The sequence below is a fragment of the Bufo gargarizans genome, chromosome 1 (assembly GCF_014858855.1).
Source record: "Bufo gargarizans isolate SCDJY-AF-19 chromosome 1, ASM1485885v1, whole genome shotgun sequence".
NCBI lineage: Eukaryota > Metazoa > Chordata > Amphibia > Anura > Bufonidae > Bufo > Bufo gargarizans.
Window position 1 is genome coordinate 234,912,180 of NC_058080.1, and position 24,248 is coordinate 234,936,427.

Consider the following 24,248-nt stretch of genomic DNA (forward strand, 5'->3'; position numbering starts at 1 on the left):
TGGTTCACTTTAAGTAGATCTTTAGTTCAGCAAGGCTGGTTAACCTGAGGCATACTTAGAGATCCTTTTACACTAGCGTTTTAGTTTTCCAGTATTAGGATCCGTCATAGGGGGCTCAATACTGGAAAAAAAAAAAAAAACGCTTCAGCTTTGTTCCCATTCATTGTCAATGGGGACAAAACTGAACTGAACAGAACGGAATCCTACAAAATGTATTCCGTTCTGTTTAGTTGCGTTCCCATTCTGGAGAACAAACCGCAACATGTTGTAGTTTTCTTTCCGTCCTGGGATGCGCAGCAAGACTGATCCGGCATGACCCCTAATGCAAGTCAATGGGGACGGATCTGTTTTCTCTGCTACAATAGAAAACGGATCCATCCTCTATTGACTTTCAATGGAGTTCATGACGGATACGTCTTGGCTATGTTAAATATTATACAAACGGATCCGTTCACGGATGCAGATGGTTGTACTATCAGTAACGGAAGCATTTTTGCTGAACCCTGGCTGATCCAGTAAAAACGCTAGTGTGAACATGGCCTAAGATTAGCCACCATAAATCAGTATCAGTCCTTTATCCATGTCAGGTCTCTTGCCATCGCTGGATGTTGGCTTTAAAGGGATTGATGACCTATCCTCAGAATAGCTCATTAATATCTGATCAGTGAGAATCCAACACCCTGCACCCCCATGGACCATCTGCGGCCCCTGATGCTGAAACTAGCACTTTGAATGGAACAGGAAGTACCGCTGAATTCAAGGTGTAGTGGTCGTGCTGGGGTACTACAGCTCAGCTCCCATTCACTTTAAAGGGAGCTGATCTACTGTAAGCCAGCATCGTTGTCTGCTGCTTCTTCCATGTAAAGTGCTTGTTCCGCATAGAGAGGCTGCAGGGAACAGCTGATCAGTGGGGGTGCCGGGTGTCGGACCCTCACTGATCCTGAGGATAGGTCATAAATATCATGAGCCTGGAAAGCCTCTAACTGATACTAGACTACCTCCATTGAAAACCTGACTTCATAAAGTTTAGGCCTTGGTTTTGCAGCCAATATTTCTGCTACTGTACTCCTAAGAACATGCCCTGGTGACGGGGTGGATTATATACAGAATTTCAGCACAAGAAACAAGTCAAATGTAAATATCCAGCTAAAGGGGTCCTTCAGGGGGTACTATTAGGAAAGGCCTTTTGGTAATTGGTAAGGGTGAGCACAACTTCTTCAGTTTTTACTCCCATTCTGAGACTAATCATTTCTTGCCCCCTTGACAATCCCATTAAAGGGAATCTGTCCGAAACACCCCCCAAACTAGAGTAAGCGGTGAATAGTGTAGGTGATGCAGAGTCCGGTTATGTCATTTTTATCTACATGTTCACTTGCATCCTGACACTGTGCTCCAACAAACCAGCAGTAAAATGCACTGAGGACTCCTCTTTGAGTCCTGTCCGTTATATGTGTGAGCTCAGGAGTCCTCTCAGTGTGTTTTACTGATGTTTGTCAGGGTACAGCGTCTGAATGTGAGTGAGCAGCAAGAGAAAAGGGACATAACCAGACTCCGAATCACTTATACTATACACCACTTACTCCAGTTTGGGGGTGTTTCAAAGCTGACCAATTCCCTTTAAGATACACACAAGTGGAAATTCTGACGTCCATGTCATAAGCATGTGGTTGTTCTGACTCTCCCCCAATGACAGATGCCAGTGGAGGAAAGGATTAGGGGTGTTGGATTATTATCAGGAGTAGTGAGATTGCAGACTTTTATTCTGTCGGATTGGGCTTCTACAAGTGCCCTTGAGACGTTGCTTCACTGTGACCTACTCCACTGGATTGAGCTTCTTCACAAGCCTTTCCTTCTGCTGTAGTGGTCTCCTGGATTGGAAGCAGAGAGCACGTCATAGTGAAGTGCCACTTCCAGGCAGGTGCAGAATAAAAGGTGCAACTCACACTACTCCTGATAATAAAAGTTACACGAAAGGTATGAATGTCTGTTCTCCTACTTAGTGCCATCAGCAGTTTAGCATGGTCAAAGCTGCTAACAGATTCCCTTTGACATGACAGTCAGGGAACCTTTTATTTCCCTCTCCCCAGTGGAAACACATGCATGCTCAGCTGTGCTAAGAGGCACCTCATTCGGCAGACAGTTCCTGAAGGTGAATGGGGACATTTAGTCAAAGGATATATTCAGTACATTAGGGGTGTCATTACAGAAAATAGCTTCTGTAGACTTCAGGTAAGTTATTTGCTTTGTAATATGACACATATCATACATGTGCATGTAAAATACATTCATTTTAAGAAAGATTGGCTGGGATGGGGTAGAGGGGGATTTTTTATTATCTTTCACTTTCTGGGACGGATATTCCAAATTATATTGTCATTTCAAGCACCAAACATGGCATGTTTCATTACAGAAATGATCAGCGCCTGTCATGGCATAGTCCACGGATGTGGATGATTAGTATTTACTGAGCGTGGCAACTAGGAAGTAAATATAACTTGGGAATAGGGGCTTTCTTTCTCTACTCCTAAAAGACGTTTTCCTGGAATACGATCAGGATAGGTTGTCATCAATATCCTGGCACCTCCACCAACCAGCTGTTTGGAGAGGCCAAGGCCATCTAGTGATTGCTGTGGCCTCTGCCTAGGACAGTGACATCACATTCTTCAGTCACATGGTCTGGGTGCTGCTCAGTCCCATTCAAGTGAATGGGCCTAGGCCGCAATGCAAATAACTTTTTGGAGAGAATTTTTTTTTTTTTTTATTCTAAATCCAGTTATGTCCTGGTAATGCTAGATTAAAGGGGTTGTCCAGGTTCAGAGCTGAACCTGGACATATCCCCATTTTCACCCAGGCAGCCTCCTTGATGTTAGCATCGGAGCAGTTCATGCTCCGATGCTCTCCTTTTCCCTGCATTAAATTGCGGAGGGCAAAGGCATTCTCTGGAGTTCCTGTGACGAACTGGGCTCTCCATAGGGCTGCCAGGCAGAGGCTTCCGCACAGCAGTGAGCCCGGTGACGTCACCGACACAGATGGGCGGGCATTAGCGCTGCCCTATCCTGTAAAACAGCTAGGGCAGAGCTAAAGCCTGCCCATCAGAGCCGGTGACGTCTTCGAACACACTGCTTGGCGGAAGCTTCTGCCCTGCAGTGTGCTATTGTAAATAAAAGAGCCGTTTCCCTGCACGATCCAGCGCAGGGCAAGGGAGAGCATCGGAGCACGAGATTCTCCGATGCTAGTCTCAGCGGGGCTGCCTGGGTGAAATTATAGGTATGTCCGGGTTCAGCTCTGAACCCGGACAACCCCTTTAAAGAAATTATAGAATTCTACAGTACATCTATACAGTCTACAAAGGTAAGCAGCATTTCTTTCTTGTAGGGCTGGGACCATGAAGTACAAGCAAAACCCACAGGGGTGCATTGTACTCCAGCGCAGTTGGTTATTGAATGCTGGAGTACAGCGCACTTCTTAATAAACTTGGCACATCTTGAGCTGTCTTCAAGACAGAAAATAAAATCTACACCTGCTGATTGAAGGTCATATTGGAGAAACGCCCAGCATATCCCAAAATCAAACACAAAAACTATTTTAAGTACACGTTTTATTAAATGGATATGAACGACAACATGAACAATTCTACCTTTCACTTATGATTGGGTAGATGGATACCTTGCTGATTTAATATATATACTTTGGGCTGTCTTAAAGGGGTGGTTTTTGCAGTATAATATTGATAATCTATCCTCAGGACAGTTCACAGTATCCGATTGGTGGGGGACCAACTCACAACTCCCTCTTATCAGCTTTTTGAAGAGGCTGTTGCTCGCTGGCAAGTTCTGCGGTCTCCCCACAGCGCCATACACTGTATAGTGGCTGTGTTTGGTATTGCAGCCCAGGCCAATTCATCTGAATAGAACAGAGCTGCAAATAGCCCATTTGACTGTTGAACATGACATCACTGGCCTTGGAAGAGGCCACAATGCTCACCTGAGGGCTGTGGCCTCTTCAAACTGCTGATTCATGGGGGTGCCGGGAGTCATTAATATTTTACTCTCAGAAAAACCCTTTTAAGCCAGAAAATCTACATCTGCCGTGAGTGGGGACAGATTTGTGCCTTTTTTGCGTTTTCTAGGTTAAAACCTCGGATTTGTTGGAAGCTTGTTGGGCCTGTCCTTAAACCCCACTTTTTGTGATACTTAAAAAAAAAAAAATAACTTGCTGTGAAAAGTCACAAATTATTGTGCAGATATGACATGCACCATAATGTGAGGCAAAAGTGGCACAAATCACTGTATATTCCCCCAGCCCATTCCAGCGTGCCATTCCAAATTGGAAAAATTGTAAGGGGAAAATTCTGCACGTCTATAGCTGCTTTACGCCTCATTTACGTACTGCATTATTTATCCTTCACTTCTGGGGAAAAAAAATCTGGGACGTCTTTAACTGGTTGACCATTTCCGTTCGATGTTAGAAACGGAAAGGCCAAAGTACTAGAGGACTTCTCATACTAGCTTCCAGTCCTACCAACCCACGTACATTTCCAGCAAAGTAATACCAGCTACAAAACGGACTAAAGAGTTAAACTCTGACCCTATATCCAGATAGTCCAAGCTACCAGTGGAAATTTCCAGCCTGGGACATGAGTGAACTGTATACGTAGGAATAGGAAACCTCCCGCAGAACTCTATACAATAACATTTTGCGCACAAAGGTGGAGAAAAGCGCCCGCTTCTCAAAGCCATTCTTGTTCCTGCTGAATATCATATCCAGGTTACTATGGCTAAATCTGCATCAATACTAAACCACACTGTGAGAGGCACAAAGCAGTGAAAGGGCCTTGTGTTCACGCCGAGCTTTTACAGACACTGAAAGACTCATAGGGACTGTAGATGGGACTCGCTTTTATCACTGCGCTTCTATTCATCCCAGGTCACCGGAACAATAACTGCGGCAGAGATGACGGGGGCAATTCATAACTTATGGTCACATCAGATACGACTCCCAAAATATCACCAATACTACATTTCTTAAATGGATCTGAAACCCAGCAACTCCAAAAAGGTGCCGTCCAGTTATTTTTAGGCCGAGACTACATGTCATGCGGTCAAAGATGGCAGCATGACAACTGTATACAGCAAAATAATGAAAATGGATGTGATTTGCAAGTTGGAGGAACCACGACTCAACAGTCACAAGAAATTCTTGCGATTGCTGCGTCGCCGAGTCACAACGCCGCATTCAGCTCCCTTACGTTGCGATGTAAAGTATAATGGCTTTGAGGTGCTGTAATGTCTGACTGTGAAACGTATGTCGCAGCCGGAGTGGTTGTGTAGCGCTAGCCTTAAAGAGGTACCCCATCATAATGATCACTGTTAAATCTGTTAATGATTTGACAGTGATCATTTTTGTAAATATTTTGATTAACAAATTCCCACCGTTTAAGATAAAATTCATCCCCACTTACCCCATTGTTGTCATTCGGTCTCCCCTGGTTACGGCCACCGCTCTTCTCCGGAATACCAGTGGCTGCGCTTGCGCAGAAGACTCCTTTTTTTCTCCCGGCTGGGCAGCTCACTATGGCTGAACACACACGCTGCCGCGCATGCGCGATGGTGACTTCTTCCTGGCCAGAATAGTAAAGAGCCGCGAACACGCACGCCGCCTCTGTACTATACTGGCCAGGAATAAGTCACCATGGTGAATGCGCGCGTGTTCAGTCCAGTGCGCGGCCCGGCCGGGAGAAGACTTCAATCAAGATGAAGCCCGCCCCCAGCCAGAATCCAGGAAGTGAACGTCGCGCTAGCAGCAGGTAAGTATGAAAAGGCGAAGTAGGATAACCTCGCTGCGGTTTGCTTTCCGGTATGGGAACGCAACCAAACAGAACAGTATGCATTTTGGAGCATTCCGTTCTGTTCAGTTACGTTTAGTCCCCATTGACAATGAATGGGGACAAAACTGAAGCGCTTTTCTCCAGTATTGACATCCTCTGCCGAATCTCAATATCGGAAAATGTAAACGCTAGTGTGAAAGTAGCCTAAATCACCAAATGTGTGCTCACTCTCCTTTTACATTGACATGTAATATATTGCTCAATGTAAAGCTTGACGATTAGTGAAAGTGAATTCAATCTCTGTTTCAAGTCAGCACAATTCTGGATCTGTCCAGAATCGTGAAACCGATGTAAGGTTTTCTCGCACAGCAAGAGAGAAGGAAAAAAATAAAAAATAAAAATAGATCTGACAATACCCCAGGTCAAAGGCGTTCGGTCAACAGCCATCTTCCCGATTCTCCCATACATGTGCATGCTCAGCTAAGTATGCTTATGTAGTCACTGCTGTGAGGAGAGAAAGCCTCCTTGAGAACTAAATAAACTGAGCCATTGAATTCAAGATGCCCAATACTGATCTCCCCCGACATCACCGTTGGTGGAGTCATGAGGACATATTCACCAGAGGGTAGAAAGAGATGGCCACAGCAGCATTTCCAACCAGATACTTCTTTATTGTTTGAAACTCCTTGGTACAGTGTACAAAATAGCAACGTTTCGGCTACAACTAGCCTTTGTCAAGCATATAAATACAAATGATAATGCCCACATATAAATAGTTAAAATCATGCACACCCACAATATTGGTCATCCAATAATCACTTAGATCTATGAACACACTCTGGTTATAGCCAAGAGAAAATAGAATGTCACAGCGATATCTAATTAAGGTGTATACGCCTCTGTCTCACCTGTATAAACTTTCCATGATGTGCAGCAATCGGCGTGTTAATAGAATGACTGTGCATGTCCGCGCACGTCATCAGTCTGCGACAGTGCAAAGTTCGATTAGATCGCTCGGGATTAAATCAGCGGCATCAGCAGCCAATCAGAGATGCCCGCACCAGCGGCGTCATAGCCGGCGTGCAAGTCACGTGACCAAGACAACTCCGTCACATGACCGCTGTCATTGCATATGTTATTGTTAACCACGCTATAGCATTATGTCAAACTAGCACATCGATTATAAATTTAACAGAAGAAGACCACAAGTTATGTTGTACACTCATAATTAAAGAAAGGCACATGTTCACAGGAGATAAAAATAGTTGCTGCAAGCACGCCATGGTGAAAAGGATCTCACCATGGTTAAATATCCAGAACATTACATAGATATATGTAGTGAACTAGTTTGACCGGGGGTGCATATAAACATCATTCATAAAAGCATGTAAAACAATGCGTATAACGGATGAAGACCTAACTGATCCCCGCCACATTGAACTCAAGATTGAGTCCAAAGGGTTGTAAGGACCTCAGAGTGTATATCCATTTCAATTCTTTTTTTCGGAGCACAGCATCCTTGTCTCCACCCCTGCGTAGGGTGCTTACACTGTCTATCACCCTAAAGCGCAATTGATTGTCAGAGTGTCCTGCCTCCACAAAATGTTTCGCTACTGGTTTGTCCATGTTTGCCTTGCGGATCGTGCTTTTATGTTTATTGATCCGTTCACGGATTTCCATGGTAGTCTAACCTACATAAATGAGACTACAAGGACATTGTATAACATAAACCACATCACGTGATCTGCATGAATAGTAAACATTAATCTTGTACTTTTTTCCACTATAGGGATGTTAAAAGTGGTCCCCTTTAAGGATGTTACCACAATTGCAGCAAGACAAACATGGAAAAGTAAAATTTTTCCTTGGGGCCAGAAGCCTTTGTGTGCCCAGGCGACCAACATTAGTTTTTACTAGCCTGTCACGTAGGTTAGAGTTCCTTTTGTAGGCCATCATAGGTGGGACCTTAAATTCTTCTATGTCTGGTAGACCTCTTTGTAGAATGTGCCACTCCTTTCTGAGGATGTTAGCAATGTCGCCACTGTCCCGACCAAACACAGATACAAAAGGAACTCTAACCACGGACCTGGCAGTCGCTGGTTTGTGGAGTGCAGAATCCCTGCCAATCAAAGCCACTCTCTTTTTCGTTCTATTTAAAAGGGTCCTGAGATAGCCCCATTCAATGAATCTATCACACATGGCATCCACCCTTTGTGTAAAGTTAGGGTCATCGGATACAATCCTTCTGATCCTTAGTAGTTGGCTCCAAGGTAAGGAGTCCAACATACGCCGCGGGTGGTAACTGTCATGTGTGAGAAGGGTGTTTCTATCAGTGGGCTTCTGATGAAGGTCTGTTCTAATTTGATCCCCTACTACATATACCCGAACAGCCAGAAAATGAAGTTCGCTTTCAGAGGACGTGACAGTGAACTGTAACCCAGGTACACCTGCATTCAGGTGTGAGTGAAACTCTTTTAACTCATCGACTGTACCGGTCCAGATCATGAAAATGTCGTCGATGTAGCGCCACCAACATAGGACCCTCCCAAAAAATTGGGATTGGTTTACCAGCTTGTCCTCCACCTCGGCCATAAAGAAGTATCTGGTTGGATATGCTGCTGTGGCCATCGCTTTCTACTGTCTACTACTGGACCACCGTGGATCTGGGGTCTTTTGCTCAGCTGTTGCATCTACACAACCAGAGCCGAGTTGAGTGCTGCTCCTACCCCCCCTTTTTCCTCTATATTTACCAGAGGGTCGTCCAAACTTGCCAAAAATGTGCTGGTTAGGCCATAGATAGATTTAATGTGTATGGCTAGCTTAAAGGGAACCTGTCATCAACTTTATGCAGTTCTCACTGAGGGCAATGTAACGGGCAATGCTATTTCAGCAGTGGTGTGTCTTTCATAAGCTAAAAGGCAGCATCATAATCATTGCATCTCGGGCCTAGAAAAAAAAAAAGAGTCAATAGTTAATCATGAGATCCTACTCTCCCTTTCCCACCTCCTGATCATTAACAGTCTTTGCCTTGGTTTTCTCCCTCAGAGAAACTGCGTATCATCAGCGGGTGGGCAGGGAGAGCGGGATCTCATGAACAACCGTGACTCTTCTCCAAGTTCGGGCTGCGATGAATAAAATGCTACTTCTCAGGAACCACTTACTTTTAGCTCACAAATGACAGCCCGCGATGTCTGTCACTACTTTATGCCTCACTCACATGTCAGGGTTTCCAGTAGTGATTTTGAGCCAAAACACAGAACAGGTGCAGATCTCTCCCTTATACCTTATCCCTGAGGAGACTCGAGTCCTGGTTTTGGCTCACAATGACTAAGAGAAATCACTGAGGCTTTAGGAGAATGAGGCTTTAGGAGAACCAGACATCAACTATATGCTGAGCTCACTGAGGGCAACAAAGGCTTTTCTGCTGTTTTTGAAGCCAAAGCTAGGAGAGGATTTAAGATGAACAAAAGAGTCTTTCCTTTATATGTGTCCTCTGTTTATGTTCTGCTCCTGGCTTTGGCTTCAAAAACTGTATGAACATGCACTGGGGTCCTAGGTTCGAATCCGACCAAGGACAATATCTGCATGGAGTTTGTATGTTCTCCTAGTGTTTGTGTGGGTTTCCTCCGGGTTCTCCGGTTTCCTCCCACACCCCAAAGACATACTGATAGGGACCTTAGATTGGGAGCTCACTGGCAACAGTTGGATGCTAATGACTGTAAAGCGCTGAGGAATATAGTAGCGCTATATAGGTGCATAAAATAAATAAACCCACCCTATGGGTAGTCCAATTACTCAGACTCAGAGATGGGGAAGCTATGAGTTTCTATGTCAGACCTTGTTAGAAATTCAAATCAAGGATTGGCCATATGTTTTAACCACTTAAGGACCACAGGTTTATACCCCCCTAGTGACCAGGCCCTTTTTTACAAATCGGCACTCCACAACTTTAGCGGTTTATTGCTCGGTCATGCAACTTACCACCCAAATGAATTTTACCTCCTTTTCTTCTCACTAATAGAGCTTTCATTTGGTGGTATTTCATTGCCGCTGACATTTTTCCTTTTTTTGTTATTAATCGAAATTTAACGATTTTTTTGCAAAAAAATGACATTTTTCACTTTCAGCTGTAAAATTTTGCAAAAAAAACGACATCCATATATACATTTTTCGCCAAATTTATTGTTCTACATGTCTTTGATAAAAAAAAAATGTTTGGGCAAAAAATAAATGGTTTGGGTAAAAAAGTTATAGCATTTACAAACTATGGTACAAAAATGTGAATTTCCGCTTTTTGAAACAGCTCTGACTTTCTGAGCACCTGTCATGATTCCTGAGGTTCTACAATGCCCAAACAGTAGAAAACCCCCACAAATGACCCCATTTCGGAAAGTAGACACCCTAAGGTATTCGCTGATGGGCATAGTGAGTTCATAGAACTTTTTATTTTTTGTCACAAGTTAGCGGAAAATGATGATGATTTTATTTTTTTTATTTTTTCTTACAAAGTCTCATATTCCACTAACTTGCGACAAAAAATAAAAAATTCTAAAAACTTGCCATGCCCCTCACGGAATACCTTGGGGTGTCTTCTTTCCAAAATGGGGTCACTTGTGGGGTAGTTATACTGCCCTGGCAATTTAGGGGCCCAAATGTGTGAGAAGAACTTTGCAATCAAAATGTGTAAAAAATGACCGGTGAAATCCAAAAGGTGCACTTTGGAATATGTGCCCCTTTGCCCACCTTGGCTGCAAAAAAGTGTGACACATCTGGTATCGCCGTACTCAGGAGAAGTTGGGGAATGTGTTTTGGGGTGTCATTTTACATATACCCATGCTGGGTGAGAGAAATATCTTGGCAAAAGACAACTTTTCCCATTTTTTTTATACAAAGTTGGCATTTGACCAAGATATTTTTCTCACCCAGCATGGGTATATGTAAAATGACACCCCAAAACACATTGCCCAACTTCTCCTGAGTACGGCGATACCAGATGTGTCACACTTTTTTGCTGCCAAGGTGGGCAAAGGGGCACATATTCCAAAGTGCACCTTTCAGATTTTGCAGGCCATTTTTTTACACATTTTGATTGCAAGGTACTTCTCACACATTTGGGCCCCTAAATTGCCAGGGCAGTATAACTACGCCACAAGTGACCCCATTTTGGAAAGAAGACACCCCAAGGTATTCCGTGAGGGGCATGGCGAGTTCCTAGAATTTTTTATTTTTTGTCACAAGTTAGCGGAAAATGATGATTTTTTTTTTTTTCTCTTTTTTCCTTACAAAGTCTCATATTCCACTAACTTGCGACAAAAAAATAAAAAATTCTAGGAACTCGCCATGCCCCTCACGGAATACCTTGGGGTGTCTTCTTTCCAAAATGGGGTCACTTGTGGCGTAGTTATACTGCCCTGGCAATTTAGGGGCCCAAATGTGTGAGAAGTACTTTGCAATCAAAATCTGTAAAAAAATGACCGGTGAAATCCGAAAGGTGCACTTTGGAATATGTGCCCCTTTGCCCACCTTGGCATCAAAAAAGTGTCACACATCTGGTATCGCCGTACTCAGGAGAAGTTGGGGAATGTGTTTTGGGGTGTCATTTTACATATACCCATGCTGGGTGAGAGAAATATCTTGGCAAAAGACAACTTTTCCCATTTTTTTTATACAAAGTTGGCATTTGACCAAGATATTTTTCTCACCCAGCATGGGTATATGTAAAATGACACCCCAAAACACATTGCCCAACTTCTCCTGAGTACGGCGATACCAGATGTGTCACACTTTTTTGCTGCCAAGGTGGGCAAAGGGGCACATATTCCAAAGTGCACCTTTCGGATTTTGCAGGGCATTTTTTACACATTTTGATTGCAAAGTTCTTCTCACACATTTGGGCCCCTAAATTGCCAGGGCAGTATAACTACGCCACAAGTGACCCCATTTTGGAAAGAAGACACCCCAAGGTATTCCGTGAGGGGCATGGCGAGTTCCTAGAATTTTTTATTTTTTGTCGCAAGTTAGTGGAATATGAGACTTTGTAAGGAAAAAAGAAAAAAAAAGAAAAATCATCATTTTCCGCTAACTTGTGACAAAAAATAAAAAATTCTAGGAACTCGCCGTGCCCCTCACGGAATACCTTGGGGTGTCTTCTTTCCAAAATGGGGTCACTTGTGGCGTAGTTATACTGCCCTGGCAATTTAGGGGCCCAAATGTGTAAGAAGTATCTTGCAATCAAAATGTGTAAAAAATGGCCGGTGAAATCCGAAAGGTGCACTTTGGAATATGTGCCCCTTTGCCCACCTAGGCTGCAATAAAGTGTCACACATGTGGTATCGCCGTACTCAGGAGAAGTTGGGGAATGTGTTTTGGGGTGTCATTTTACATATACCCATGCTGGGTGAGAGAAATATCTTGGCAAAAGACAACTTTTCCCATTTTTTTATACAAAGTTGGCATTTGACCAAGATATTTTTCTCACCCAGCATGGGTATATGTAAAATGACACCCCAAAACACATTTCCCAACTTCTCCCGAGTACGGCGATACCAGATGTGTCACACTTTTTTGCAGCCTAGATGCGCAAAGGGGCCCAAATTCCTTTTAGGAGGGCATTTTTAGACATTTGGATCCCAGACTTCTTCTCACACTTTCGGGCCCCTAAAAAGCCAGGGCAGTATAAATACCCCACATGTGACCCCACTTTGGAAAGAAGACACCCCAAGGTATTCAATGAGGGGCATGGCGAGTTCCTAGAATTTTTTTTTTTTTTGCATAAGTTAGCGGATATTGATTTTTTTTTGTTTTTTTCTCACAAAGTCTCACTTTCCGCTAACTTAGGACAAAAATTTCAATCTTTCATGGACTCAATATGCCCCTCACGGAATACCTTGGGGTGTCTTCTTTCCGAAATGGGGTCACATGTGGGGTATTTATACTGCCCTGGCTTTTTAGGGGCCCTAAAGCGTGAGAAGAAGTCTGGAATATAAATGTCTAAAAATGTTTACGCATTTGGATTCCGTGAGGGGTATGGTGCGTCCATGTGAGATTTTATTTTTTGACACAAGTTAGTGGAATATGAGACTTTGTAAGAAAAAACAAAAACAAAAACAAACAAAAAATTTCCGCTAACTTGTGCCAAAAAAAATGTCTGAATGGAGCCTTACCGGGGGGGGGGGGGGGGGGGGGGGGGGTGATCAATGACAGGGGGGTGATCAATGACAGGGGGGTGATCACCCATATAGACTCCCTGATCACCCCCCTGTCATTGATCACCCCCCCTGTAAGGCTCCATTCAGACATCCGCATGATTTTTTACGGATCCATGGATACATGTATCGGATCCACAAAACGCATGCGGACGTCTGAATGGAGCCTTACAGAGGGGTTATCAATGACAGGGGGTGATCAGGGTAATCAGGGTGATCACCCCCCTGTCACTGATCACCCCCCCTGTAAGGCTCCATTCAGACATCCGCATGATTTTTTACGGATCCATGGATACATGTATCGGATCCACAAAACGCATGCGGACGTCTGAATGGAGCCTTACAGAGGGGTTATCAATGACAGGGGGTGATCAGGGTAATCAGGGTGATCACCCCCCTGTCACTGATCACCCCCCCTGTAAGGCTCCATTCAGACATCCGCATGATTTTTTACGGATCCATGGATACATGTATCGGATCCACAAAACGCATGCGGACGTCTGAATGGAGCCTTACAGGGGGGTTATCAATGACAGGGGGTGATCAGGGTAATCAGGGTGATCACCCCCCTGTCACTGATCACCCCCCCTGTAAGGCTCCATTCAGACATCCGCATGATTTTTTACGGATCCATGGATACATGGATCGGATCCACAAAATGCATGCGGACGTCTGAATGGAGCCTTACAGGGGGGTTATCAATGACAGGGGGTGATCAGGGTAATCAGGGTGATCACCCCCCTGTCACTGATCACCCCCCCCTGTAAGGCTCCATTCAGACATCCGCATGATTTTTTACGGATCCATGGATACATGGATCGGATCCACAAAACGCATGCGGACGTCTGAATGGAGCCTTACAGGGGGGTTATCAATGACAGGGGGTGATCAGGGTAATCAGGGTGATCACCCCCCCTGTAAGGCTCCATTCAGACATCCGCATGATTTTTTACGGATCCATGGATACATGGATCGGATCCACAAAACGCATGCGGACGTCTGAATGGAGCCTTACAGGGGGGTTATCAATGACAGGGGGGTGATCAGGGAGTGTATATGGGTGATCACCCGCCTGTCATTGATCACCCCCTGTAAGGCTCCATTCAGACGTCCGCATGTGTTTTGCGGATCCGATCCATGTATCCATGGATCCGTAAAAATCATGCGGACGTCTGAATGGAGCCTTACAGGGGGGTGATCAATGACAGGGGGGTGATCAATGACAGGGCGGTGATCAATGACAGGGCGGTGATCAGGGAGTTTATATGGGGTGATCATGGGTGATCAGGGGTTTATAAGGGGTTAATAAGTGACGGGGGGGGGGGGGTGTAGTGTAGTGTGGTGTTTGGTGCGACTGTACTGACCTACCTGAGTCCTCTGGTGGTCGATCCTAACAAAAGGGACCACCAGAGGACCAGGTAGGAGGTATATTAGACGCTGTTATGAAAACAGCGTCTAATATACCTGTTAGGGGTTAAAAAATTCGGATCTCCAGCCTGCCAGCGAACAATCGCCGCTGGCATGCTGGAGATCCACTCGCTTACCTTCCGTGCCTGTGTGCGCGCGTTCACAGGAAATCTCGCGTCTCGCGAGATGACGCCTATTGGCGTTAGTGTGACCTGGGAGAGCCGCCGCGATGACGCCTTTCGGCGTTAGCGTGGCGGCAAGCGGTTAAATAAACCAGATTTGATTTTCAAAGCCAAATCGCACAGTCCTAGCAAGACGATCATCTATTTTTCAGCCAACCAATACTTGACAAAAACACTGTGGAATTTGGGAGCAAGACAGATAATTCCGATTTTCTTTGAGTGACTCCACAACAAGAAACTTCCCAAACATGAATAGAAGACAACCCAAAAGGGTACCAACAGCAAGTTTCATGGCTCAGCCTAAGGCCTCCTGCACACGAACGTGCCGTGCTGCGGCCCACAAACACCAACCGTGGGGCAGCCGCAGTGGATCGCGGACCTATTCACTTTAATGGGTCCGGAATCCACCCGTTCCGCAAAAAGATAGGACATTTTAAGCCTCAACTTGGTTGAGGCTTAATACAAGGGGCAGTGTTACTATCTGGCAAAATTATGTCACGAAACGGTCATAAATTATAGCTCAAAACGACCCCAGCTATAGCTGGCATAGTTTAGATCTTTTTACAAAAAGGGCATCACCTCTTAATAAATTTGGGGAATCTCATTCCAGCGCACATCAGGTTCAGAGTGGCATATGAAATGTCAGTCCATCTCCGCTTTTTCTTAGGCTACATTCACACGACAATGAAAAACAGCGGTGTTATGGCCGTTTTTTGTAACAGCGGTCACACGGCCATTTTTACAACAAATTGAAGTCTATGGAGCTATTCACATGGCCATTTTTTTAATGGCCAATGGATAGCTGCCATCAAAAAGTAGGATGTCCTATTTTTGGCCATTTTCAATCCTAGGCATTTATTAGTCAGTCATTCTCAAACAGGCTGGGAGAGCATGGTCACATCATCATGTTGGGAGCGCAGGTCATTCGGCATGTCCAAGAGCAACGGCGAATGCCTCAGCACGTGCAAGTGGAGGGTAAACTTTTTTTTTTTTCTTCATTAAAAAAAACAAAACTAAAAGCACATTATTACAGATGAGGACCGCTATGGGGGCCACTGAGAACATCATGTATACTGCGGGGGTTGGGATTTTATTAAAAACTAAATCATCCATTTTTAAAGGCTGTTAAAAATGGCCAGAAGGCCAAAAAAATAGGTGCAAAACTGACTGAAAAATGGCCATGAAAACCTGACAGCGTGTCCGTATTTCATGGTTGTGTAAATGTAGCTTCAAGGTAGCCTTAGGACTTTGCTGAACACATGGCCAGCTTTGGATTTACCTCACTAGGTTGTGTGCCACGTCTGAGGCGATTTGTGGGATGAAATCTAATCATGGGTTCCCTTCAATGTGTCTTTGAATAGGGAGAGGCTCTACAACAAGAATCCATTTTTGTGTCTTGATGATGACTAACAAAAAGCCAACAGCTAAATAAAGATCTAAGTGTAAATCAAAGCCAGAAATCAGTCTCATTTCTTTACAGGGCTCAGGTAGAAAACGGCTCATATTAAAATGCAAACCAACGGGCACAATGTTTATCCTGGGCAGAAGCCAAGTGAAATATCCTGTCTCCTCCACGGTTAATACTTAGGACATGACATATGCCAGCCGTCCTATTTTTAATGTAAATGATACCTTCCATCTTCAAACAGGATTTACAAATGATAATAAGACTTCCCTCGTCATATTCTGGCTCTGCCACACAAAATGGCTGCTGCAAGACAGAAAAATAACAAAAAGCCAAGCTATACGAAAAATGTCCTTCACTTGAGCTGTAGGATCTGACTGGCTTATTAACGCTTTAAAGAGGACTTGTCACCTCTCCTGACATGGGACAACCATCCTGGAGCATCTTATGACTATGGGGAGATTTATCAGGACTGGTGCTTTCTACGCCTGCGCTGCCAGAGGATGCGCCTAAACAGAAATCTATGACAGGTTTGAGCTTCATTTACACCACAAATACTATACGTAAACCCAAAATAAGACCTTTCTTTTTCCCCAAAAAACTAAATAAGAAAGAATTTAAATTAAACTCTCAAGTACATTATCCCATAGAGGTATACACCTTAGAGAACTGTAAGTATCCCCTATTTTAGGCCTCATGTGCCAGCTGGGCCCATGCTGCGGACCGCAAATTGCAGTCCGCAATGCACGGGAACCGACCGTAGGGCCGCCGCATGTGGACACTTTAAGGGGGTCCGCGATCCGCATCCGAGGGTCCGCAAGGCAAAAATATAGTGCATACACCACTTTTTTGCAGGGAGGACGTACGGACAGAAACCCAATGGAAGCACTCCGATCCGCACCGACCTTCTGGATTGCAGACCCATTCAAGTGAATGGATCCACATCCGTGATGCGGGTGCCCGTGTATTGCGGACCCACTGTCTGCAGGCAGCAATACGGCCACGGCTGGGTAACTGCCATGTGCATGAGGCCTTATTCAGACGTTCCCAGAATTTGTGCAGTAAAGTGAAGATTTTAATACAGCTGATGGTCTGCTGAACTGACCGCATTTCAAGATCTGAAAGACAGAAAAGCTGCCTATTAAGCCCAATGCTAAAATACAATTTTAAGGAGGACCTCTCACCTCTCCCGACATGTCTCTTTTAGTAACTACTTGGATCCCCAGCATAATAACAATTCTGGAGCATCTATTTTGATGGCTCTATGTTGTGCCATTCCTTTATTATTCCTACTAGAAGTTATGAATGAATTGCTATTAGCCTTCAGTAAGGGTACAGAGGGGTGGTAACCAGTTGGGGGCGTGTACCTGCACAGTCTGACACTATCCAATCAGTGTTGCCAGTGTCAGGGACACACCCAAATGGTAACAACCATCTAGACCAGGGATAAGCAACCTTCGGTACTCCAGCTGCTGTAGAACTACAACTCCCAGCATGCACACTTACTTGGCTGTTCTTTTTACTTCTATGGGAGTTGCAAGAAGGAGTCTGGGAGTTGTAGTTTTAGAACAGCTGGAGTGTCGGGGGTCGTTGATCCCCAATTTAGATACTCATTGCAAACTGACAGCAATTAATTCATTTCTAGTAGGAATAATAAAGAAAACTGAATTAGTCTTACCGGTAATTCCTTTTTCGCGAATCCTCCATGACGGCACCTTACTTGGAGATTATCCTCCTCCTCCAGCCAGGCAGGGACAGGAAGGTTCAAAAGGGCCCGCCTCCTCACTTATCTTCAGTGTCTTCTGGACTTGACAGGCCCTAAACTTACACACTCATTCGTGACCTCCACCAGTTAATTAACTATTCATTGTCATACGTATTAAACCTCATACATATATCTCTAGACTAATTATTAACTTTATAACTAGTCCCTTTTTTGGGGGGGGAATATAAGCGGTGCCGTCATGGAGGATTCGCGAAAAAGGAATTACCGGTAAGACTAATTCAGTTTTTCCCCTCCCCTCCATGACGGCACCTTACTTGGAGAACTAACAGATTAGTCAATTAGGGAGGGACAACAGCTTGTAAAACTTTCCTACCGTAGGATAGGTCTCTTTTAGAGTCAGTATCTATCCTATAGTGTTTTACAAAGGTATGCGGATTCGACCAGGTTGCTGCCCTACAGATCTGCTCCAAGGAAGCGGATGCTTCTTCCGCCCATGAAGTCGATACTGCCCTTGTTGAATGAGCCTTGATATTTACCGGGGGTCGCTCTCCTATTGCTATGTAGGCCTCTGAGATGGCCGATTTTAACCACCGTGTAATAGAAGGTTTGGACGCTTTTAATCCCTTCCTACCCCCTAGGAATTGGACAAAAAGGTTATTGGATTTTCTCCAGTGTTTAGTTTCTGATATATACTTCAGAACACATCTTCTGACATCCAAAGTGTGAAAAACCTCTTCTTTTTTAGATCGGGGATTTTCACAGAATGAAGGGAGAATCACCTCCTCCATTCTGTGGAACTCCGCGACAACCTTAGGCAGAAAAGAATTGTCGAAACTTAGAATTATTCTGTCGTCCCTGATCGTCATGAAGGGCTTTTTAACCGAGAAGGCCTGTATCTCGTTAACCCTACGTGCAGAAGTAATGGCCACTAGGAAAACTGTTTTAAGGGTCAGATATCTGATATTTGCTGACTCTAAGGGCTCAAAGGGGGGTTTTGTGAGACCGGAGAGGACAGAATTTAAATCCCACGGAGCGACTAGAGGTCTATTCCGGGGTCTGAGTCTGACGGTTCCCTTCATGAAGCGAATAATCCACGGATTAAGAGCTATTTTTTCATCTAAGTAGGTACTTAAAGCTGAAATTTGAACTCTAAGAGTACTAGGTTTTAGCCCTTTGTTAAAACCTTCTTGAAGGAAATCCAGAATAGACAGAATACACCCCCTGGAGCTAGAGGTATTTTCTGAACACCAGGAAACATATCTCTTCCAGATTTTACGGTAAATTTTATTAGTAACCTCTTTTTTGCTGGCTACCATGGTATTAATTACTCCGTCCGATAAACCCTTAGATTTTAATACTGCCCTTTCAGGATCCAAGCAGAGAGGTGCAGACTTTGCGTCTTTGGGTGGAAAACCGGCCCTTGAGAGAGGAGGTCCTCTGACCAGGGCAAAATCCAAGGATCCTCCCTGGACATCTTTGCCAGGAGAGGAAACCAGGATCTCCTCGGCCAGTTGGGAACAATCAGGATTACCTCGGCCCTTTCTTCTTTTATTTTCCTGAGAACCCTCGGAATCAGGGGTAGAGGTGGGAAACAGTATGCCAGTTGGAATTTCCAAGGGAGAGCTAGCGCGTCTGTTCCTGCACTCCTCGGATCCCATGGATCCAGGGAAAAATAGGTTGGTAATTTTGCATTTATTTTGTTTGCAAAAAGGTCTATTTGGGGAAGACCCCACCTTTGTGTTAAGGTCTGGAAAATTTCCTCCTTTAAACTCCACTCCCCCGGATCTAATCTCCTGCGACTGAGGAAATCCGCCTGTATGTTTTGCGTCCCTTTTAGAAAAACTGCTGACAGGGAGAGGAGATTCTCCTCCGCCCACAGGAAAATCTTGTTGGCTAGGGCTTGTAGTTGTTTGCTTTTTGTTCCTCCCTGGTGGTTTATATATGCCACTACCGACTTGTTGTCGGATCTTACTTGTACGTTGGACCTTTCCAACTCCTCTGAGAAGTAACTCAGAGCTTCCCACACACCCAGAAGTTCCCGGTGATTTGATGAGTATCTCTTCTGGGCCTGTGACCACTCCCCTTGGGCTGATTTTGTTTGAAGATGTGCTCCCCAGCCCCAAAGGCTGGCATCCGTGGTGAGGATCACCTGATCTCTCACTACCCATGGAACTCCCCTCTGTAAATTTAAGTTTACTTCCCACCATTTTAGCGAGGACCGTACGCGATCCGGAATTATTATAAGACTGTCCAGGGAATCTTGTTTCCGGTTCCATACTTTTAACATAAACGTCTGAAGAGGACGGGAATATATTTGCGCCCACTTCACTGCCGGGATACAGGCTGTAAAGGTTCCTATCAGGGCCATCGTTTGTCTTATGGTGTGGGATCTTTGTTGCCTGAACCGTTTTACTTGGGATTGGATTTTTGGGATCTTTTCTGCTGGTAAGAAGCATTTTTGGCTCACCGAGTCTATGAGAATTCCCAGAAAAACTATCTGTTGCGTGGGAACTAAATGGGACTTCTCCCGATTTAAAATCCAACCCAGTTCCTCCAGTCTGTCTATCGTTCTGGATAGATTGGACTCTAGGTCTTTTCGGGAGTCCCCCACTACCAACAGATCGTCCAGGTATGGAATTATTATTTTTTCCTTTCTCAGAGGGGTTATTGCCTCTAGCATAATTTTTGTGAAAAGCCTGGGGGCAGTCGTTATCCCAAAAGGTAGAGCTTGGAACTGGAGATGTTTTAACTGCCCTTGGACCCATACCGCTATTCTCAGGAATGGTTGAGACCCTGGATGGATGGGTACGTGAAAATACGCATCTTTCAAATCTATGGATGCCAGAAACGCCCCTTCCTGTAGAACTTTGACCGTGGTTCTTATAGATTCCATCCTGAATTTCTCGTGCTTTATGGACCTGTTCAGGGCTTTCATATTTATAATGAGACGCATTTTCCCGTTTGTTTTTTTTACCAAGAATACCCTGGAATAACAGCCCAGACCGACTTGGTCCGTAGGTACCGGAACTAAGACGTTCATCTGAACTAAAAGTCCGATTTCTTGCTCCATGCCGAGCTGGAGATGTTCCGAGCTCTGAACTGGGGTCTGAATAAATAGGGGGGGGGGGGGCTCCTTACAAAGGGAATACTGTACCCCTTGCTGAGAGTATTCAGTAACCTGTGGCTGCAAGAGTATTTTTCCCAGCAATCCACAAATTTCCCCAGTCTTCCCCCCACTGGGGCTCTGGCGTCATTTTTTGGAAGGTTCCTCGGAACGGGGAGAGAACAAAAATCCCTTCCCTTTCTGTCTTCCTGATCTCCAGTTTTCCGATTTACTCCTTTTATTTTGAAAACTAACCTTTTTTGGGGACGAAAAAAGGGAGCTTTCCTCTTCTTTTTATCCTCTGGAAAATTCTTTTTAGAATCGGACGCTTTCTCTAGGATTTTATCTAAATCCTGACCAAAGAGAAGGTTACCATGAAATGGAATGTTACATAGTTTCGCTTTGGAACCTGTGTCACCAGACCAAGCTTTTAGCCAAAGTGCCCTCCTAGAGTTATTGGCTAGAGCCGTAGCTCTTGCGGCCAGCCTGACAGAATCCGCTGTTGTGTCTGACAGAAAATCTACGGCTTTTAATAAAAGAGGGAAGGAGTCTGCAAAATTTTCGTATGGGGTATTGGACTTCAATAGTATCTCTAGTTGTTCCAACCAATTTTTTAGAGATCTAGCCACGGACGTGGCCGCAATATTAGGTTTAAACAAAGCCGCGACCGCATCCCATGTTCTTTTAAGGCTAGCATCCACTTTTTTGTCCATAGGATCATGCAGTGATCCTGTATCTTCAAATGGTAAAGAGGAACCCTTAGCTAATTTGGAGAGTGACACGTCAATTTTAGGACAAGTCAGGAACGGGGACAGTTCTTCTTCGTCAAAAGGAAGCCTTTTCCTAATTGTTCGGGGCAGAAAAACCTTCCTGTCAGGATTTTTCCATTCCCTCAGGATAAGAGACTGCAGATTTTTGTGTACCGGGAATACCCTTTTTTTCTTGGTTTCTAATACTGAAAACATTTTATCCTGGGCGGACTTATGTACTTTTTCTTCCTTAATTTCCATGGTATCCCTAACCGCTTTTAATAGATCCTTTATATCGTCAGATGAAAATAGATAATTTTTAAAATCTTCATCAGAGTCGGAATTAAAACTATCCTCCTCGCTATCTGAAGAAACATCAGAGGCAGATGAAGAGGTTTTTAAGGGGGATCTTTTCCTAGGCCCCTGTTTGGAAGTAGATGGGACGTTAGCAGCTGCAGAAAAATTAGAGAAAGCGTTTTTTATTTCCTGCTTAATCAGGCACTGCAATTCCTGTTTCAGGGACGGGGCTTCTTCCCTAACGATGCTATCAATGCATTTCTCACAAAGTTTTTTAGCATAGTTATCGGGGAGTTTGGCCGAACATACGCGACATCTAGGAATTTTAGATTTCGGCGATATTTTAGGCCTTACAGAGCTATCCTTGTCACTCTTCCATACAAAAAAAGGGGAAAGATGAGAAAGACTTAGTATAGTGCAAGCAGCATTCCATACTCACAACCTGGATGTCACTCACAGCTACAGGTTGGTCCATAGCCTCCTCCTGATCCATACGTGCGGATGTCTGAGGCTGCAGGAAGCTTGCAACTGTCTGGTCAGAGGCCGACATCCGACTTGACCAGGGCGCCAGATTTTGAATGTACGTGTGGCCGGAAGTCCTCCCCCTGACCTCCGACGTCATCCGGCCGGGCAACTCTCCGGCTACCTCAATTAGGCCCCTAGATGACGTCACCCGCCGGAGCCGAGAATCTCGGGCAGCGGGCAGCCTGGAAACCGGAAGTACTCCCTGAGTGTCCGGTTGCCGCGGCCTGCCACTACGCGCTGGCGCGCGCGAGTTTTGAAAAGGGGACCGCGGCAGGCATCCATGGAACGGACTTACTTGCCCAAGGTAAGACCGTGGCTGGCGCAATGCACCCGCCCTCCGCGAAAAGCTCCCGACCGGAGCACCAACGTAGTCCTATCCTCCGCCTGGCAGGGACAGGAAGACACTGAAGATAAGTGAGGAGGCGGGCCCTTTTGAACCTTCCTGTCCCTGCCTGGCTGGAGGAGGAGGATAATCTCCAAGTAAGGTGCCGTCATGGAGGGGAGGGGAAAACACAATCTAAGGCCAAACAAATAGACGCTGCAGAATTATTACAAGGTGGATACAAGTAGTTACTAGAATAGACATGTCAGGAAGGGTTACAGGTCCTCTTTAAAGGGAATGGGTCATTTTTTTTTATTCTGCCAGTTAAAACCAGATAGCACATACCCTTTTTATTTTTTTTATTTTCTTATTGCAGATTTTTTTTATTCTATTTACTAAACATGATTATGGGGGCGGCCATCTTGCATGAACTGTTCTTCCACAGCAGTAAGAAAATTGCTTTACAGCAGCCACAAGGACCATAGACACAATGGTCAGGAGGGGACCTCACTGACTTCTATGGGAGAGTTTTCTAGGCATGCTCTGTGACCTGTGCAGACCTCACTGACTTCTATGGGAGAGTTTTCTAGACATGCTCTGTGACCTGTGCAGACCTCACTGACTTCTATGGGGGAGTTTTCTAGGCATGCTCTGTGACCTGTGCAGACCTCACTGACTTCTATGGGGGAGTTTTCTAGGCATGCTCTGTGACCTGTGCAGACCTCACTGACTTCTATGGGAGAGTTTTCTAGGCATGCTCTGTGACCTGTGCAGACCTCACTGACTTCTATGGGAGAGTTTTCTAGACATGCTCTGTGACCTGTGCAGACCTCACTGACTTCTATGGGAGAGTTTTCTAGGCATGCTCTGTGACCTGTGCAGACCTCACTGACTTCTATGGGACAGTTTTCTAGGCATGCTCTGTGACCTGTGCAGACCTCACTGACTTCTATGGGACAGTTTTCTAGGCATGCTCTGTGACCTGTGCAGACCTCACTGACTTCTATGGGAGAGTTTTCTAGGCATGCTCTGTGACCTGTGCAGACCTCACTGACTTCTATGGGAGAGTTTTCTAGGCATGCTCTGTGACCTGTGCAGACCTCACTGACTTCTATGGGAGAGTTTTCTAGGCATGCTCTGTGACCTGTGCAGACCTCACTGACTTCTATGGGGGAGTTTTCTAGGCATGCTCTGTGACCTGTGCAGACCTCACTGACTTCTATGACAGAGTTTTCTAGGCATGCTCTGTGACCTGTGCAGACCGCACTGACATCTATGGGAGAGTTTTCTAGGCATGCTCTGTGACCTGTGCAGACCTCACTGACTTCTATGGGAGAGTTTTCTAGGCATGTTCTGTGATCTGTGCAGACCGCACTGACTTCTATGGGAGAGTTTTCTAGGCATGCTCTGTGACCTGTGCAGACCTCACTGACTTCTATGGGAGAGAGTTTTCTAGGCATGCTCTGTGACCTGTGCAGACCTCACTGACTTCTATGGGGG

At 45.0% G+C, this 24,248-nt stretch overlaps 1 protein-coding gene across 1 annotated transcript in view; it reads right to left on the minus strand.

The window, feature by feature from the left end:
- ANKRD50 (ankyrin repeat domain 50) overlaps positions 1 to 24,248 on the minus strand; it is a 94,855-nt gene that overhangs the window by 47,966 nt on the left and 22,641 nt on the right. The window lies entirely within an intron of this gene.